General features: G+C 39.9%; 1 non-coding gene across 1 annotated transcript; it reads left to right on the forward strand.

The window, feature by feature from the left end:
* Nucleotides 1–3,141: 3,141 nt before the first annotated feature.
* On the forward strand, nucleotides 3,142–3,251 carry LOC122428544. Its single transcript, XR_006265762.1, has one exon. It is a non-coding gene; the product is annotated as a U6 spliceosomal RNA (small nuclear RNA).
* The last annotated feature ends 3,674 nt before the right edge of the window (nucleotides 3,252–6,925 follow it).

Raw genomic sequence — 6,925 nt, forward strand, 5'->3', positions numbered from 1 at the left:
GTTTATTTTAGAATCAGCATTTCTTTTGCTCTCAAGTCCAAGGTGAATATATATCACCATTTAAAATTAAGGTTAAGTCAGAATTTATTTCTTTTTTTGAGATGAGCTACATAGTTATCTGATTTACCCAACAAAGTCATTTTCTTTCTTTCTTTTTTTTAAACAAACTTTAAGATTTCTATTCATTCAGAGTTCTTAAGATTTTATCAATTGACTGTCATCTGGGGTTTATTATTTTTCCTTTTTTAAATTTATTTTTTATTTTTTTTTCATTTATTTTTATTAGTTGAAGGCTAATTACTTCACAACATTGCAGTGGGTTTTGTCATACATTGACATGAATCAGCCATGGAGTTACATGTATTCCCCATCCCGATCCCACCTCCCACCTCCCTCTCCATCCGATTCCTCTGGGTCTTCCCAGTGCACCAGGCCCGAGCACTTGTCTCATGCATCCCACCCGGGCTGGTGATCTGTTTCACCATAGATAGTATACATGCTGTTCTTTTGAAATATCCCACCCTCACATTCTCCCACAGAGTCCAAAAGTCTGTTCTGTACATCTGTGTCTCTTTTTCTGTTTTGCATATAGGGTTATCATTACCATCTATCTAAATTCCACATATATGTGTTAGTATGCTGTAATGTTCTTTGTCTTTCTGGCTTACTTCACTCTGTATAATGGGCTCCAGTTTCATCCATCTCATTAGAACTGATTCAAATGAATTCTTTTTAACAGCTGAGTAATATTCCATGGTGTATATGTACCACAGCTTCTTTATCCATTCGTCTGATGCTGATGGGCATCTAGGTTGCTTCCATGTCCTGGCTATTATAAACAGTGCTGCGATGAACATTGGGGTGCATGTGTCTCTTTCAGGTCTGGTTTCCTCAGTGTGTATGCCCAGAAGTGGGGTTGCTGGGTTGTATGGCAGTTCTATTTACAGTTTTTTAAGAAATTTCCACACTGTTCTCCATAGTGGCTGTACTAGTTTGCATTTCCACCAACAGTGTAAGAGGGTTCCCTTTTCTCCACACCCTCTCCAGCATTTATTGCTTGTAGACTTTTGGATAGCAGCCATCCTGACTGGCATGTAATGGTACCTCATTGTGGTTTTGATTTGCATTTCTCTGATAATGAGTGATGTTGAGCATCTTTTCATGTGTTTGTTAGCCATCTGTATGTCTTCTTTGGAGAAATGTCTGTTTAGTTCTTTGGCCCATTTTTTGATTGGGTCATTTATTTTTCTGGAATTGAGCTGCAGGAGTTGCTTGTATATTTTTGAGATTAATCCTTTGTCTGTTGCTTCATTTGCTATTATTTTCTCCCAATCTGAGGGCTGTTTTTTCACCTTACTTATAGTTTCCTTTGTTGTGCAAAAGCTTTTAAGTTTCATTAGGTCCCATTTGTTTATTTTTTGCTTTTATTTCCAATATTCTGGGAGGTGGGTCATAGAGGATCCTGCTGTGATTTATGTCGGAGAGGGTTTGGGGTTTATTATTAATAGCTTTCTCTATTGACTTGCACTACCGGCAGCTGTAATTTTCATCCGGATGCAGACATTGCTCTCGTCTATTAATTTTTTTTGGCTTTGTTTTGTAATGTGGCTCAAACTTTTACTTCTTCGCCCATGACATTTAATATAGAGTACTTTATTCATGTAACTTTGGTGGAGATGAAAACAAACAAAGAAGATAGACCTAGAATTCTCATTGTGGACATTTGCTTAAGTAGTTTCACGCCTCCCTGGCAGTCCCTGAGGCAGCTTTCAGTCTCACTTAAGGTGAGATAACAGTGACGCTGCTAATGGCACTCAGCGCTGTCAGCACAGAACAGCCTCAGCAGCATGGCCTGCGTTCTCCATCCATGCTCTAGGGCTTACCCGCCATCAACTGGGGTTTTCCTGGTGGCTCAGACCGTAAAGTGTCTGCCTGCAATGCGGGAGACAGGGTTCCATCCCTGGGTTGGGAAGATCCCCTGGAGAAGGAAATGGCAACTCACTCCAGTACTCTTGCCGGGAAAATCCCATAGACAGAGGAGCCTAGTAGACTACAGTCCATGGGGTCGCAAAGAGTCAGACATGAAGAGCGACTTCACTTTTCTTGCCATCAACCTGGTGACCTGTTCATTTGTCTCTTTTTATAGGTTGCAGGATGAGTTTAAAAACTTATCCAAATCATTAATATAACCTAAGTTGCCATGTTCATCTTCTTCCCTCCATTTAATTTAAATTTGTTATCTGTGACCCCACGGACTGTAGCCCACCAGGCTATTCTGTCCATGGAATTCTCTGGGCAAGAATACAGGAATGGGTAGTCATGCCCTTCTCCAAGGGATCTTCCTGACCCAGGGATCCTGCATTGCAGGCGAATTCTTTACCATCTGAGCCACTAGGGAAGCCCAGATTATTTTAATGTCTCTCTTTTTTTAAGTCTTTATTGAATTTGTTACAATATTGCTTATGCTTTATATTCTGGTTTTTGGCCATGAGGTATGTGGGGTCTTAGGCATGCAGGATCTTAGCTCCTTGACCAGGGATCAAACCCACACCCCATGCATTGGAAGGCAAAATCTTAACCACTGGACCACCAGGAAAGTAACCCCTCCCCCCCACCCATATTTAATTTTAAATTCACAGAACCTAGTACTTTGAAAATTATTACAATGAATTGTTCAGACTGTATTTAGCTTGTCTTCTTGCCCTAATATAGAAAACTTGGATTTGTATTTTCACGTGTTCCTCACCTATGGTGAGCAGGTAAGGGTATCTTATTGCAACATCTGTAGTACTTGAAGTGGAGGATTGTGGCCCTGAATTGCAGTTTCAGTTAATAAGTGAGCTATCACCATGCCTTCACTTTCTAAAGACAATTCCTGATTGTGAATAAAGGAGGAGTTTTGATGAAACTTTAGAGAATTCATTTATCCTCCACATTCACCTTCAGGAGTCAGCTAGATTTTTAAACTCCAGGTAGAACAAAGACTGATTTTCTTTTGATTCACCATGATATTGAACACAGTGCTGTGTGATATAGTAAATGATGTCTGTGTATCTTGTAGAATTTTCTAAAGGGTAGTGGATCTCCTTTACTGAACATGACTAACAGTAAAAAATAATCCTCAAGTTGCGATTGGTGTTTATCAGTTTGGCCAGGAAATTCAGCTGATTAAAATTGGAATGATACAGAGAAGATTAGCATGCCCCCTGCACAAGGATGACATGAAAATTCATGAAGTGTTTCATATTTTTCAATCTCTTGAACAAGTGGTTCTGGGAAAACTGGTCAACCACTTGTAGAAGAATGAAACTAGAACACTTTCTAACACCATACACAAAAACAAACTCAAAATGGATTAAACATCTAAATGTAAGACCAGAAACAATAAAACTCCTAGAGGAAAACATAGGCAAAACACCCTGACATATCACAGCAGGATCCTCTATGACCCACCTCCCAGAGTAATGGAAATAAAAGCAAAAATAAACAAATGAGACCTAATTAAATTTAAAAACTTTTGCACAATGAAGGAAACTATAAGCAAGGTGAAAAGACAGCCTTCAGAATGGGAGAAAATAATAGCAAATGAAGCAACTGACAAAGAATTAATCTCAAAAATATACAAGCAGCTTCCTACAGCTCAATTCCAGAAAAATAAATGACCCAATCAACAAATGGGCCAAGAACTAAATAGACATTTCTCCAAAGAAGACATACAGATGGCTAACAAACACATGAAAAGATGCTCAACATCACTCATTATCAGAGAAATGCAAATCAAAACCACAATGAGGTACCATCTCACGCCGGTCAGAATGGCTGCCATCAAAAAGTCATAAACAATAAATGATGGAGAGGGTGTGAAGAAAAGGGAACCCTCTTACACTGTTGGTGGGAATGCAAACTAGTACAGCCACTATGGAGAACAGTGTGGAGATTCCTTAAAAAACTGAAAATAGAACTGCCATACAACCCAGCAATCCCACTTCTGGGCATACATACTGAGGAAACCAGACCTGAAAGAGACATGTGCACCCCAATGTTCATCGCAGCACTGTTTATAATAGCCAGGACATGGAAGCAACCTAGATGTCCATCAGCAGACGAATGGATAAGGAAGCTATGGTACATATACACAATGGAATATTACTCAGCTATAAAAAGAATGCATTTGAATCAGTTCTAATAAGGTGGATGAAACTGGAGCCTATTATACAGAATGAAGTAAGTCAGAAAGAAAACCACCAATACAGTATATTAATGCATATATATGGAATTTAGAAAGATGGTAATGATGACCCTATATGCAAGGCAGCAAAAGAGACACAGATGTAAAGATCAGACTTTTGAACTTCGTGGGAGAAGGCGAGGGTGGGATGATTTGAGAGAATAGCACTGAAACATGTATATTATCATAAGTGAAACAGATCACCAGTCCAGGTTCGATGCATGAGACAGGGTGCTCAGGGCTGGTGCCCTGGGATGACCCTGAGGGATGGGATGGGGAGGGAGGTGGGAGGGGATTTCAGGATGGGGAACACATGTACACCCATGGCTGATTCATGTCAATGTATGGCAAAACCACTACAATGTTAAAGTAAAGTGATTAGCCTTCAATTAAAATAAAGAAATTAATTTTTTAAAAAGTTATATCTTACTCATCTCTGCTACTAAGAAGCCATCTTAGTTTAGCTGAATCACGCCACTAATGTGTTGTAGAAAATAAATAATCTGGGTGCTTTTTTTAGCCTGCTCTCTCCTGTCAGGTTTTCAGGTTCCTCCTCTAAGGTCTTCCAACTTGTTTGCTTATTTTCTGTCCCCTCTTGTATCCTGGCAGCCAGATTCGCTGAGCACTGAGTCATCACTTTTTTCCCCTGATAACCAGACTCAGGCTAATGGTCTACTATGCTAATTGACTAGAATGTAGGGCCTCCTCTGATCCCTCGACACCTGTCATCATGGATGAGAGGCCTTGTGTAGACCATGTCCTTGGGTGTGTTTTCTTATCACCTGGTATGGTACATGTGAAAGACAACTCAATTAGAAAACAGGAGGGAGTTTTCTGTCCTCTCTCTAATAGTAATTACTAATGCTTGATTATGAAAAGTTTCTTTTAAAAAAATTGAGGTATAGTTGTGTTATGTTGTTGTGCTAGTTTCTGCTGAACAATGAAGTGAATCAGCAGTGTGTAGACATATGTTCCCTTCTTGTTGGACCTCCCTACCCCTCCACCATCACAGTCATCTAGGTCATCACAGAGCACAGGGCTGAGCTCCCTATTCTGTGTAGTAACTTCCCACTAGTTGTCTATTTCACACATGGCGGTGCACAAACTTCCATCTCAGTCTTCCAATTTGTCCCAGCCGCCTCCCCTCCCTCCGTGTCCACTCATCCATTCTCTACGTCTGCGTCTCTATTCCTGCCCTGCAAATAGGTTCATCCATACCGTTTTTCTAGATTCCACATATATGTGTTAATATATGATACTTGTTTTTCTCTTTCTGACTTACTTCACTCTGTATGACAGTCTCTAGGTTCATCCATGTCACTACAGATGACTTTTCTTTTTATGGCTGAATAGCATTCCATTGTACCAAATCTTCATCCATTCATCTGTCAGTGGACATTTAGGTTGCCTCCATGAAAGTTTCTTAATTGCCGTCTCTCTCATCACTGAATTTCACCATCTTCTAAACGAGCAGGATCAGAGGAGGAGGCACCAGCATAGACGCCATGCAAACTGGGAGGTACTCTTCTCTAGTGAGACTCTATCTCGCTTTCTTTATCTTTGCTTTTCTCCTTTCCCTTTTCTTCTTCTTCTTTGTACTCTCTCTCTTCCCTTCTTCTCTTCTTTTCCCCTTTCTTCCATCCTTTTTTTCCTTCCCCCACTCTCTCTGCTAAACTTCTGCCCCTTCTTGTAGCCCTCCTGTCTTTTTTACTCCCACCCTACCGCTGTACTTCAGTTCTGCAAAGATATGTAGTTTTCCACTCGAATCCTATACAATGGAGCTGTGTTTAGTAGGGGAGCAGAATAAGGGGAAGCCTAAAACAAGCAGGATGGTAACAATTAGGAAAAGTTAGTATGAGGTTGGGGATAAGAATGGAGAAAAAAGTGATTGTATAAAATATTCTCATTATCTTTGAAAAGGAAAACATATGTTCTTCAGAAAGGACAAATGTTCCTGGTAATTAGGTCTGAAGCAAATTTCTTACCTGAACTTTATGGGAGATTCAGAAATTTTGTCCTCAGTAAGATCCTTAAAATTAAAGCAGTGGTTTGTTTTAAGATGTTATAGTATGCCTTAAGTTAAGCTGAGGTCATGAAGTAAGAATCTGTTCAGTGCCAGATCATGACTTTTGGTGTCTTACCTTCATGATGTAAATATTTTATCCAGGGATAAGGCCTAGAAAAGTGAAAGAAAGTGAGTCACTGAGTCATGTCCTACTCTTTGTGACCCCGTGGACTGTAGCCCACTAGGCTCCTCTGTCCATGGGATTCTCCAGACAATAATACTGGGGTGGGAAACCATCTCCTTCTCCAGAGGACCTTCCAGACCAAGAGTTCAGTTTAATCTTGGAGAATAATATGAAATTTTTCATTCAATTGAATTCAATAATTGAATTGAATAAAATAATCTTGAAGAATAAAGGCAGCTATCAAATGGTATTCCATACATATAATTTTTATACCATTAAAATATAGAGATTATTATTTGCAGAGAAAACTTTGGCTGAGAATCAAAAGTACAATGTCCTGGGAAATGTGGTGCTGGAATCAAAGATGTCTTTGACTGTGAGTAACAGATCCCTGGGTCAGGAAGATCCCCTGAATGAGAGCATGTCAACCTATTCCAGCATTCTTGCCTGGGAAATCCATGGAGAGCAGAGCCTGGTGGGCTGCAGTCCATAGGGTTACAAAGAGTTG

The sequence above is a fragment of the Cervus canadensis genome, chromosome 26 (genome assembly GCF_019320065.1).
Source record: "Cervus canadensis isolate Bull #8, Minnesota chromosome 26, ASM1932006v1, whole genome shotgun sequence".
NCBI lineage: Eukaryota > Metazoa > Chordata > Mammalia > Artiodactyla > Cervidae > Cervus > Cervus canadensis.